This window comes from Meles meles, chromosome 2 (assembly GCF_922984935.1).
Source record: "Meles meles chromosome 2, mMelMel3.1 paternal haplotype, whole genome shotgun sequence".
Lineage (NCBI taxonomy): Eukaryota > Metazoa > Chordata > Mammalia > Carnivora > Mustelidae > Meles > Meles meles.
This window is the reverse complement of record NC_060067.1, coordinates 187,014,248-187,028,590: the sequence shown is the minus strand read 5'-3', so window position 1 is coordinate 187,028,590 and position 14,343 is coordinate 187,014,248.

The window sequence follows — 14,343 nt, the reverse complement described above, 5'->3', positions numbered from 1 at the left end:
AATAATAACAAACATAGAATAGATAAATCAGAAACTGGTTCATAGGTAATTGGTTACCTGTTTAACTAATTATCTGGGATAGATGTGAATGAAAGAGAAGAGATAAGGGGGTAGCCATTCTTTGAGAACTTTTCATAGAGTTTTGACTTTTGGAGAAATACTAATGTTTCATTTTTTTTTTAGGTGAAAGAAAATAAGAAGGGATGGGGGGCAGTAGGGAATAAAACTGGCAACAAATGACGTAACTGAATTCAAATGAATCACATAACCACACAGAAGAGGGTAATAATAATTTTTTTAAAATACTTAGTAATTTTCAAATACAGTTCTTTGACTCTTATTATAACCAAGGCCGAAGACCAAAAGAAAAATACATGAACAAATATTAAATTTAGTTACTAAGATTGGTTTTCTCAGTAGTGGAGGTAAGATGGATGTACTGTAAGATTGAACAAATGAGCGAATGTATCGATGATAATGAAAGCTGCGTGTTTCACTGTTAGAGAATGGAGACACAGATATGAAGATAGACAAGACTAAATAAATCCTGCAGTGTTGACTTGGAATTACAGTTACCAGGATTAGCATATGGTACAAGCGTGTGTACGTGCGGATGGGTGTATGTCCACTCTGACCACTAACAGAGCCTAACTATGCCAAGATACACTAGAAGCAAATGAGCACACTTGGTGTCTAGATCTTAGTTCCTTGATTTAATCTCCCACCAGAATGACCCATGGAAAATGTCTGGGTCCAGGACAGGAGCATCTTTCTTAAGACTATTTTTTTTAAAGATTGTATTTATTTATTTGACAGGGAGTTCACAAGTAGGCAGAGAGTCAGGCAAAGAGAGGGGAGGAAACAGGCTCCCTGCTGAGCAGAGAGCCTGATGTGGGGATCGATCCCAGGACCCTGAGATCATGACCTGAGCCAAAGACAGAGGTTTAACTCACTGAGCCACCCAGGTGCCCCCAAGACTATTTTTTTGGAGCAGTTTTAGGTTCACAGCAAATACGAGCCAGGCAGAGATCCCATCCTCCACCAGAGTGGTACGTTGATTGTAATTAGTGAACCTAGAGTGACACATCATTGTCCCCTAACATTCATAGTTTGCAGGGTTCACCTTTGGGGTGTTGGACAGTCTACGGGCTTAGGCAAATGTATAATGACATACAACCATCATTATAGTATCATATGGAGTAGTTGTAGGGCAGGAAAAATCTTCTGGTGTCCACTCACTCATCCTGACCCCCTCCCACCTCCTGGCACCACTGATCTTTTTACTGTCTATGGAGACAATAAAATTTTTCCTTTTCCAGAATGTCATGTAACTTGGATCATACAGTATGTAGCCTTTTGGGATTGCCTTTCTTCACTTAATAATATACATATAAGATGCCTCCATTTCTTTTTTATGACTTTATAGCTCATTACCCTTTAATACTGAACAATATTTCATTGTCTGGATATACCACAGTTTATTTATCCATTCACCTACTGAAGGACATCTTGGTTGCTTCCAAGTTTTAGTAATTATGAACAAAGCTTCCATAAACATCCATGTGTGTATTTTTTGCATGGACATGAGTTTTCAACTCCTTTGGGTAAATATCAACAAGTGTGGTGTCTGGATTGTATGCCAGACTATGTTTAATTTTGCAAGCAAATGCCAAACTGAGGTTGCGTGGGTGGCTCAGCCAGTTAAGCGTCTGCCTTCAGCTCAGGTCATGACCCCAGGATCCTGGGATCAAGTCCCACATCAGGCTCCTTGCTCAGCAGGGAAGCTACTTCTCCCTCTTCTTGTTGCTTCCTCTGCTTGTGCTCTCTCTCTCTGACAAATAAATAAATAAGATCTTTTTTAAAAATGTCTAATTGCCTTCCAAAGTAGCTGTACAATTTTGTATTCCCACCAGCACTGAATGAAGGCTCCTTTCACTCCACATTCTCACCAGTATTAGGCATTGTCAGAGTTTTGAATTTTGGCTATTCTAATAGGTATGTAATAATACCCAGTTGTTTTAATTGGTGATTCCCTAATGACGTATGATATGGAGCATTTTTTTATATGCTTATTTGGCATCTGTGATGTGTGTGTTTGTGTGTGTGTGATGAAAGTGTTTGGAACATTTTTTAATCTAGTTTTTGTTCTCTTCTTGTTGAATTTTAAGAGCTTTTTATGTATTTTGGATAATAATCCTTTATCAATGTGTCTTCTGCAAAATTTTCTCCCAGTCTGTGGCTTGTCTTCTCATTCTCTGGATATTAACCTCCATTGAGCAGAAGATTTTAGTTTTAATGAATTCCAACTTATCAAGTATATCTGTTATGAATTGCACCCTTGTTGGTATATCCAAAAAGTCATCATCATACCCAAGGTGCTCTAGGTTTCCTCCTATGTTATGTTCTAAGATGTTTTATAGTTTCTATCTCATGCTTAGGTCTACTACCCATTTTAAATTAAATTTTGTGAAGTTTGTAAGGTCTGTGTCTAATTTATTAAATATATATATTTACAAATGTGTTTATATTAAATATGTATATGGATATAAGTATGTGGATATCCTGTTGCTCCTACATCATTTATTGAAAAGACTATCTTTATTCTATTGTAGTGCCTTTGCTCCTTCTCAAAGATCAGGTAACTCTATTTATGTGGGTCTATTTCTGAGCTCTCTATTCTGTTCCATTGATCTATTTGTTTATTCTTTCATCAACACCACACTGTTTTGACTATTGTAGTTTTTATAGTAAGTCTTGACTTCAAGTATTGTCAGTCCTCCACCTTTGTTCAATATTGTGTTGGCTATTCTGTATCTTTCTCTTCTACATGCAGACTTTAGAATCAATTTGCCAATACCCACCAAATAACTTGCTGAGATTTCAATTGACACTGCATTGAATCTATAGATCAAGTTGAGAAGAACTGACATCTTGACAACATTGAGTCTTCATGTTCATAAACATGGGTGATCGCTCCATTTATTTTGTTCTTTTTTTTTTTTTTTGCTTTTTTCATGAGAGTGTTGTCGTTTTTCACATTTAGATCTTGTACATATTTTGGTTATATTTATACCTTTTCATTTTTTATGAGCTAATATAAAATCCATTGTGTTTTTTGTTTCAAATTCAACTTATTCATTGCTGACATATATAGGAAAGAAATTGACTTTTGTAGTTAACCTTTATCCTACAACTTTTTTATAATTGTTTATTAGTTCCAGGACTTTTTGTTGTTGTCATTGATTCTTTTGGGTTTTCTATATAGAGGATCATGCCATCTTCAAATAAAGACAATTTTATTTCTTCTTTCCCAATTTGTACAGCTTTAGCTTTTTTCCCCCGTTTCTTGTCTTATTGCAGTAGCTAGTAGTTCCAATATTATATTGAAAAGGCATAATGACAGGAGACATGCTTGCTTGTTCCTGATCTTGTTGAGAAATCTTCAAGTTTCTCACCACTAATTATGTGTTAGCTTTAGGGTTTTTAAATGGATATTCTTTATCAAGTTGAGGAAGTTCCCCTCTAGGGCCCAGGCATCTTTTAGTGTCAGATAGCAAGAAAGTATTAAAAAAGTAGTGAAGACATGTCAAAAGGACATAGGCCAAATTCAGGACAATTTGAGCATCAAAATAAATAATGATAGAAATAAGATATTTATAGAATGAAATAACAATCTATGAGTGCAACTGTTTAAATAAACAACTAATCAAATAATAAATAAATCAGGGAGAAGGGAGAACTTTTCTTTATGGTACAATATCAATGAATAAATACTGAAGGAATGGTGGAATTAGAAGATGACAATTTTGCATCCTTCATAGGCATATTGCTAATCCAGTGAAATAATCAATACATGCTAAAACTAGGGGGCAAAAGTTAGATGAAGAAGAGGCTATTTACATAGTCTCAAGTATTCCCTCATAAATTGCTTCTTGATCACAAAGAGAACCTAATAACTTTATAGAGAACTAATCTAGTGAATATTACTTTAACTACATAATAAAAGTCAATAACAATAATGGGATAAGGATATCCTGAGTGGCTGAGTAGGCTAACCATCTGCTTTGGCCCTGAACTGGACTCCCTACTCAGCAGAGAACCTGCTTCTCCCTTTGTATCTCTCCGTGCTTCTGCTTGCTTTCACTCGTTCTGCCAAATAAATAAAATCTTTAAAAAAAAGGGGGGGGGGACAAACCAGTGCCATGTGCCTCTTAACACATTAGGAAGGGGATAATGACACTCATTTGGTATTTCTGCCAAAAATTCACAATCTGATCATGAGGAAATATCAGATAAACCCCAAGTGAGGGAAATTCTGTAAAGCAGCTGGCCTACATGCTTCCAAAATGTCAAAATCAAGAAACACAAAGAAAGGTATTTTGAGGAACTCCTCCAGTCTAAAGGAAATTAAAGAGACACGAAAACTAAGTGTGTTGTGTGATCCTGGCATGGAGTGTGAACCAGACAAAAATACAGCCATAATACACATTATTGAAACAACTGGCAAAATTTTAGTATGGATTATGAATTAAACAATAGCATTGTATCTACATTAAATTTCTTGATTTTGACAGTTGCATTGCAGTTATATAAGGAAAAGTCTTAGGGAATCCAAAATAAAACTTTACGGATAAAAGGGCATGATATCTGCAAAATTGTGCTCAAATAGTTCAGGAAAAAAAATGTGCATGCACTAGAGACGGAAAAAGAGAGTAGATAATAAAGCAGATGAAGTGATGTGTCAACGAAGCATGTTGGCTCAGTGGGTTAAAGGGTTGTGGAGTTCTCTGTACCAGTCCTGTAGCTTCTCTAGAAGCATGAAATTGTATCAAAATAAACGTTTTTAATGCAAATTTTGAAAGGTCACAGCTCAGATATTAGAGGCACTTTAATTGTAGGAGAGAAAAAATCTAAATTCAACAGCTATTATGTAAGATTGACATTAAATCAGAATTCCTGTACTATTTGCAGGAAGAGGCTCCGTCCGCACAAAATCCCAGACTCTACCGGAAGAGGCTGGATATTTTTCGTGAATATATTGACCACACATGGGAAAAGGAAAGTTAATCGACTATGAAATCACATAACTTGGGGACAAATTTAAGCAGAATAAATTTTTGACAGAAATTGAACATTCTTGAACATTTGTCATGGCTACTTTTTCCAGGAATGTCAACTCCAGACCCCCTTCCCCACTTTACCCATCGCAAAGAGCAACAGGAGTAGTAAAAAACACATAGTCCGATTTTTACCCTGTAATTTTTTCTTTCCTTACTCACTTTTTAGATACAAGCAAGATGTTACCACTCAGTAGTTATAAGATCTTGAGAAAATTACATTACTGGGGCCCTAGAGCTCAATTTTTTCCTCTATAAAATTGGGATAATAATATGTTCTATCCAACTTACAGAAGTGTTGTAGGAAGCCTACAGACAAATGCATATGAAAATCCACTAGTATTACAAAATCTAAGTGATTGTTTTTTAAAGATTTTTTATTTATTTCAGAGAGAGAGAGTGTGCGCACCAGTGGGGGTTGGGGGGGGAGGCAGAGGGAGAAAGGATACAGACTCTCTGTGGAGCAGAGTCTGATGCTAGGTTCATCTCCTGACCAGTAGATCATGACCTGAGCCAAAAGCAAAAGTCAGATACTTAACTGACTGAGCTACCCAGGAGCCCCTAAGTGATTATTTTAATGACAATAATTATTATCAATTTTTTCTGGGTTTTAGGCCACTTAAAATTCCATGTTTTGCTCTAGGTTGCAAGAAGATAAAGATATTTTATCAAAACTATCATCAAGGGGCGCCTGGGTGGCTCAGTGGGTTAAAGCCTCTGCTTTTGGCTCAGGTCATGATCCCAGGGTCCTGGGATCCAGCCCCGCATCGGACTCTCTGTTCAGCAGGGAGCCTGCTTCCCGCCCCCCCTCTCTCTACCTGCCTCTCTGCCTACTTGTGATCTCTGCCTGTCAAATAAATAAATAAAATCTTTAAAAAAAAAACTATCATCAAAACTAATAGTGGTCTTTTTGGAGCATAGAAAAAAAATGATCGTTTGGTTCCTGTAATGAAAGGTTTAATTAATTGCATTTCGAGGTGGCTCTACAAAAAATATACTTCTAAAATAAAGTTTTGGGAGTAGTCTATTTCACAGCGTCTGGCTAAATACACATCATTCATTCCTCTTTCGTATGATCTTCTGTCCTCATTTGAATATGTCATAAAAGGGTTTTGTGAAAGTGTTTTACCTTTTTCACGTCATGGAAGGAACTTGCCAACTCACCTCAACCAACACCTTTGTTTTGCAGATGAGGGAAAATGCCTTTCAGAAAAATGCTACCTAGTTAATGGAAAACCCATCATTAAAACTGAAATAGTTCACATCTATTTCCAAAACTGTTCCCACGCCACCTGCTGCAAATACCTAAGTACTGATAAAAGCTGATTCTCTAGAGCAACTGAAGTATACTTTATTAAAAAAAAAGGTGCCACAAATTGACATCATTGCTCATACACATTACTTCATTTGATTGCTCCCAGAATCAGCAGTTGAAGAGTGGATTAAGATAAATGATTGTGGTTGCTATTTTTTTCACTGCTTATTACATTCTTACTATGAATGCATTCATAGATTCCACTGAGATTCTTTCTTTTTCATTTCTCCATTTTCAAAGCAAAGAAACAGTATTTTATTTTATTTTTAAGATTTTTTAATTTTTTTTAATTTGACAGAGAGAGAGATCACAAGTAGGCAGAGAGGCAGACAGAGACAGAGGGAGAAGCAGGCTCCCTGCTGAGCAGAAAGCCCAATGAGGGGCTTGATCCAAGGACCCTGAGATCATGACCTGAGCCCAAGGCAGAAACTTAACCCACTGAGCCACCCAGGCGCCCCAAGCAGCAGTATTTTAAATTAAATATGTCTCATCCTACTGAAGCATAAGTCACATAAACACTAAAAGAATATTTTTATTTTAGTAAATAAAAATAAAATCATCAGCTTTCAAACAAGTTGCATTTTTCTGAGGGCATAAAATGGCCATCAAATTCTGATTTTTAAAAAAATGACACTCACACTCAAAAAAAAAAAATAAAAAATAAAAAAATGACACTCTTCCGAATTAAAAAATCTATTCATAAAACTCAGGATGTCAGTAGGTTTAAATAATTAATGAGTTTGTTCATTGTCTCTCCTTAGAATGAGTTAAAAATAAAATACACCATCACTAGAATGGAGATACAAGAGTTTAACTTATTGTGCCATCAATAATATGGATGAATTATATTCTTTTTAAAAAACAGGAAATGGAAAAGTGAGTAATTAAACCACCTTAAAATTTCATATCTTTCCCCAGAGTAATATGATAAGAGTTACTGAAGTCTTATTTACCCATTTGTCTCCCCTAATTAGAGGCCTTGGTTAACCAGTCCTGTTTTTACAGAACTGGAGTATAGCCCTAGGCAAAAACTGCTCAGAAGGACTCTACTAAGTTAGTGCTGGTGTAGGAAGGAGATCTGGGAGAAGGGGATTGGAAAGAGGACTCAAAGGCACTTCTTAAACTTTGGCACACAATTTAGGAAGATGGAAATAGAGTCCCGGAATGGCCACTCTGGAATGAGCGCCGTTAGCTCATGCGAGGCTAGTAATGCATATGGTACCAGCTGTGCAGGTGGCATGGGACCAGCAAACTCCATTCGGCCCTGATGGCAGGTTAGGGAAGAGAAGGCCAATATCATTTACACTACTGAATGGTAAGAACACAGTTTCTGGTAGTATAGTGTTTGAAGCACATCACATTTACAAATAGTCTAGTAATGTCAATCCAAAGGGAAACACATTCTAGAATGTATGGTCCCTGAGGGCAGGGATCCTTGTCTCTTTTGTTCACTTACATATATCAAGCACCAACAACAGTACTTGGGATATTTTTTATTCTTGATAAATCTTTGTTCGTTGATGGATATGCAATTCAGGATTTTTCCAGAAACAGGAAGGACTTGCTTAGATTTTTAAATTTATTTTTCTATTTCCCCTGAGAAAGCTTCCAAGGCATAGAATGTATAAATTTATATTTATATTTTTATTATATTTTTATATAATATAAATAATATATATATTATATTTTTTATTATATTATATATTATATATTTATATTAAATATAAAATTAAATTCTGACTGTTAGAAAACTCAGGCACACCAGGAGAAATATTATTCATCCTAAAAAAATAACCTCTGCTCATAAGCCCATATACCAAGAGAAAGGACAGTCTTAGCCTCGGTGGCTGAGTGGTATAGCCAGACTCCATGGGGTCAGCCACTAGAGGACGGTGTGGGTACACACGCTGCCAGACCCTTGATAAGGCCAAGAGGAACCTTGATAGACAGGAATAAAGGGTGCCAAGTTTCACTTCAGCTTCTAGCCATACCGGTGGTAAATTCCTCAGCCTAGTCTCCCTTCCAAAACTGAAAACAGAAAGCAGCACAATTATAATGAGCCTGTCACTGGCAAAGATAAAAATTACAGGAAAACTGTGAAGATGTCAATAACCTCAGGAGGAACAAAACGCAGCTCGGCAAATACTACACAGCTGTCAGGATCCCGTGAACGCATTGACGCTGAAAATATTTGACTCCAGCTATTCGTGCGAACAAGGCTGTAAGTTTCTAGCTGGCCATGAAATTGAGAAATGAGTTTAAGGACGGGGAGCGGAGTGGCGTAAATGGTAAGTGGCAAGGAACTAGATTCGGAGTAGTTGGCTGTCGGGCTAAACAAATAAAAAGAGCAGTTCTTTGAGCATATTAGCCCCCTTAAAACTCCGTGGGTCAGGGGCGCCTGGGTGGTTCAGTGGGTTAAAGCCTCTGCCTTTGGCTCAGGTCATGATCCCAGGGTCCTAGGATGGAGCCCCGCATGGGGGTCTCTGCTTGGAAGGGAGCCTGCTTCCCCCTCTCTCTGCCTGCCCCTCTGCCTACTTGTGATCTCTCTCTGCCAAATGAGTAAATAAAATCTTTAAAAAAAAAAAAAGAAAGAAAGAAAGAAAAAAGAAAACCCCATGGGTCAGAATCTACAACCAAAACACATGACTGCAACAGCAATAGACTCTGTGGGTTCATGAAAATAAGAGATGAACTGTTCAGATGGCAGACTTTTATCACTGACTTCAGCAAACCTAGGTCCACTATTATTTCCTGGAAGTTAACAATGTAAGGCATTTTAAGTATTTTTAAAGAGCTACAACAATTGAAATGTATATTTCAGGACAATCACTGAACCTACTAGTTTATTGACTTGGTGTTCTGAATGTTGACCGGTAATTTAATTTATATCTTTATTCTTGGTGATCCTGAAGCAAGAACCTCTCTATTCCTTGAAATTTTCATGGATTTTTGGTAATTTTATAAAAACAAATATTTGTCGTTCATTCAAAAGACAGATTAGTCCTGTAAGTACCTACATAACAGGTACTATCTGCGTTTGTCAAAAGGCAAAAACCAGGGGCACCTGGGTGGCTCAGTGGTTAAGCCTCTGCTTTAGGCTCAGGTCATGATCTCTGTCCTGGGATTGAGCCCAGCATTGGGCTATTTGGTGGGGAGCCTGCTTCTCCCTCACTCTCTGCCTGCCTTTCTGCCTACTTGTGATCTCTTTCTCTTTCTGTCAAATAAATAAATAAAATCTTTGGGAAAAAAAAGACAAAAACAAATCTCTATCTTCTGCTGCTTATGATCTAGCTGGCTGATATAAACAAGTAAAGGAAAATATTTTCATGGTGGTGCTATGATGGGCAAGTTCAAGGTACTTTGTTGAAAGCAGGTAGCAGGGTCAACTAAACTGGCCTTGGAACTGGGAAGCATTTAGAAGCTATATCCAAGCAGAGGCCTGTTAGGAAAATGCCAAAGAAAAGAGGGGTAGCAGACAGAAGCTAGATCAGGAAACACATCCTGGTAAGGCATGACCTATTCAGTTTCCTCCTGGCTAAGACATAGATCTCAGACTAAATTATCTCATGGTCCCATTCAATCTAACATTAATGATTGCTATCCAAATTTCAAGGTAAAATTTAATTAGAAAATAAAATTCAGTAGCTTTGCTTTATAGACTAATTATAGACAAACTTTGAGAAACAAACCTCTCTCTTAGCATCATTTAAATTCTCCTTTGCTTAAAATCAGAACTTTAAAGAAGACAAGGGGGGTTCTAATTATGAAACTCAAATACTGATATTTTATCAAAATAAATATATAGATAATGATACTTCTATATACATGAGATTCCACCTTCTGAAACATAATATTTCTATAGATGTATCTGCAAGTTCTGGTTATTATGTAAATACTGTATAACTTAAAATTTTTACTCTAACATAATCCACTTATAGTATATGTAAGCTGTCTTTCAGAGTATGATATTTTTTATGAGTACCACGTTTAAATCTCAACTAAATTTCATCACAAAGCTGTATAGCGGTCAGCTACCATCTTTAAGACCTCACTCCCAAAGCTCTAGTTCCACATTTTTTTTCCTTTTTATTTATTTTTTCAGCATAACAGTATTCATTCTTTTTGCACAACACCCAGTGCTCCATGCAAAACGTGCCCTCCCCATCACCCACCACCTGTTCCCCCAACCTCCCACCCCTGACCCTTCAAAACCCTCAGGTTGTTTTTCAGAGTCCATAGTCTCTTATGGTTCGCCTCCCCTCCCCAATGTCCATAGCCCGCTCCCCCTCTCCCAATCCCACCTCCCCCCAGCAACCCCCAGTTTGTTTTGTGAGATTAAGAGTCATTTATGGTTTGTCTCCCTCCCAATCCCATCTTGTTTCATTTATTCTTCTCCTATCCCCCTACCCCCCCATGTTGCTTCTCCATGTCCTCATATCAGGGAGATCATATGATAGTTGTCTTTCTCCGATTGACTTATTTCACTAAGCATGATACGCTCTAGTTCCATCCACGTCGTCGCAAATGGCAAGATTTCATTTCTTTTGATGGCTGCATAGTATTCCATTGTGTATATATACCACATCTTCTTGATCCATTCATCTGTTGATGGACATCTAGGTTCTTTCCATAGTCTGGCTATTGTAGACATTGCTGCTATAAACATTCGGGTACACGTGCCCCTTCGGATCACTATGTTTGTATCTTTAGGGTAAATACCCAGTAGTGCAATTGCTGGGTCATAGGGTAGTTCTATTTTCAACATTTTGAGGAACCTCCATGCTGTTTTCCAGAGTGGTTGGACCAGCTTGCATTCCCACCAACAGTGGAGGAGGGTTCCCCTTTCTCCACATCCTCTCCAGCATCTGTCATTTCCTGACTTGTTAATTTTAGCCATTCTGACTGGTGTGAGGTGATATCTCATTGTGGTTTTGATTTGTATTTCCCTGATGCCGAGTGACGTGGAGCACTTTTTCATGTGTCTGTTGGCCATCTGGATGTCTTCTTTGCAGAAATGTCTGTTCATGTCCTCTGCCCATTTCTTGATTGGATTGTTTGTTCTTTGGGTGTTGAGTTTGCTAAGTTCCTTATAGATTTTGGATACTAGCCCTTTATCTGATATGTTGTTTGCAAATATCTTCTCCCATTCTGTCAGCTGTCTTTTGGTTTTGTTAACTGTTTCCTTTGCTGTGCAAAAGCTTTTGATTCTAGTTCCACATTTTTAACTGCCTAGTGACCTCTTCTAGCTGGATGTCATATGAATCCTTCATAATTATCAGAAAAAGATTGGAAGAAAATTTAATTTTAATCTATAGACTTGGAAAGAAGAACAAAGGAGCATTCACACAATGTTCTGAAATTCATTTCTCATTTGTTTCCATTTTTAAAAGACTTAATGTTGAATTACTCTATTACCCCAACTTTTAGCTCGTCCTTCTTCTTAATTGGTTCATTTTCAGTTTGAAACAGCACCTGGTTTGGATAATGATCTTGAGTTTCACATATTGTTTTCATCATTGTTTGATGTTTCTCTTTATTTAAAATTCACTTTAGGGACAAACTCTTTACAGGCACATAGATGTTTATTAAGTCAGTGTAATTATTATATTTAACCATAGCCAAGAGTTCAATGATTAATTCTAGATATCAGAGAACACAGGCCTCCATTACATAGATTTTGATCAAAGCATGTGCCCTGAAACAAATACCACACACAATAAAATTCTAATCAAACATGGTTTCCTTATATAACGCTAGAAGGATGGAGGAACAGGCCTACTTAATCTAGAATAATTTGTTTAAGGAGCCCCATGCACCTGCATGATGATGTTAGAGTAGTTCATTTAGTGCTTCTCTATAATGTCTTATCATCAAGTGAAAGGTTCACTTCATTTCCCTTGATGTGGTGGTCTGAGGTTTACAGGTTCCTGAACACAGGATTTGCGACAATCCTAAAAAAAAACTGCAATCCTTTCCAAAGTGCAAGAGTTTTGATATGCTTCAGTTGCCAAGGAATTTATGAACACTCATATTTTCAGACTTTTCATTTTCAGGTCAGTCTCCAGTGTTGGAGGCAAACTATTTTAACAGAAAAAAATATGCATAATGACTTAAATCACTTGTTGATTACTTTGGCTTAAGAATGACTTCCTGCGAACAAATATAAATTTTAAGTGCAATAAATTTAAATATTGCTTAGATGTATTATATTACTGTAAATTTGAAGTAATATATTTTAATCAAAGCTCAGGATTAATATTAGCATAGAGCAAGAGCTAATGACCTGGTAAGATCAGAGCTGGTACCTATTGAGTATCGGCTGTTAAATGCACAGCTTTCTACCCCAGGAGCCACGACTCAGCTCAAGAGTAGTCTCTACTCACCCCACCTCCAAAAAAGAGTAGTTTCTACCCAAATAATCTGATGGTTGCCAGAAGGGCAGGGAGGTGGGAGAGACAGGTTTCCAGTTATGGAATAAATAAGTTATGGGGATGAGAGGTACAGCATAGGGAATACAGTCAATGCTATTATAATAGCATTGTATTTGACACATGGTAGCAACACTTGCAATCAGCAAAACATAATGTACAGAGGTGTCCAGTCACTTCGTTGTATGCTGAAACTAATGCAACACAGTGTGTCGACTATACTTGGGTTCAACAAAATAGAAAAGGAACAATTAAAAAAAAAAAAGAAAGAAAAAAACAGGGGCCCCTGGGTGGCTCAGTGGTTTAAGCCTCTGTCTTTGGCTCAGGTCATGATTTCAGGGTCCTGCGATCGAGCCCCACATCAGGCTCTCTGCTCAGCAGGAGCCTTCTTCCCTCTCTTTCTCTGTCTGCCTCTCTGCCTACTTATGATCTCTCTTTCTATTAAGTAAATAAATAAATAAAATCTTTTTAAAAATTTAGAAAATTAAAAAAATAAAAAAATAAAAAATGAACAACCCAATAATCTGGGTTCTGGGTAGTCAGTTGTTCCCATCCATACTGAGATGATTCTTTAACTTCAAGTCTTTGGAACAGCAAATATCATTAATTGGAAAGAGTAAAAATAATTCCATAGTAACATTTTTATATAGGTTGATTGAGACCAATTAACAACCCCAAGAAGGGAAGGAAGATTGTTAACCCCTATTGACTAAAGGATGGGTAAATTAATTCACTGTTTGTGGCTAAAGGTGCATTTTTAATTCTGGTCTTCTTTTGGGTTAAGTCTTATGTCCTCTTCACACTGTTTCCTTCTTGTGTCAAACACTGGTCTTCAAGAACGCCCAAACTCTCTAATGGGTATGGTAATCATTAAGTACCTGTTATTAGTGTGCTGGAGCCAGCTTGGACTAGCTCAATAGAGCTGATTATTAAATTTTCAGGAATTTCGTGAGCTAGACATGATTAGATTGGAGACATTATTAAAAATTAAAATATATGAACTTACAATTGGATACATTATATTAAAATCGAAGGTAACAAGTGCTAAGAACTTATCACTTCCCAATTGTTTTCCTATATGGATTATATCTTTCTGTGTTTAATTGATATTCTATATGATGATGTGCTACTGCGTCTTTGTCCTGTAGGCATCAGCCATGGTCAGAGTATTTATACCATGGAAATCTGCAAATGCCACAAATCACGACTCCCTGCTTCTTCTACGCCCAGAACTTAACTGACTGTTAACTTTGACCAGCACACCACTGGTACATGCCTATGGCATCTTCTTAAGAGAAGCTCTTTTCTGTATTTCCCAGAAATAATAGAACAGAAAAACTGGAAAATTCTCCTCCATGACTCAACCCTTTCCTTCCTAGGCACAGCTGATTGGTCCAACAGTGAGAATCTAACAAAAGTAGAAAACCCACCAAGGCCACACCAAGTCAATGCTTTCTCTTTAAAACCTAAACTAAGATTCATA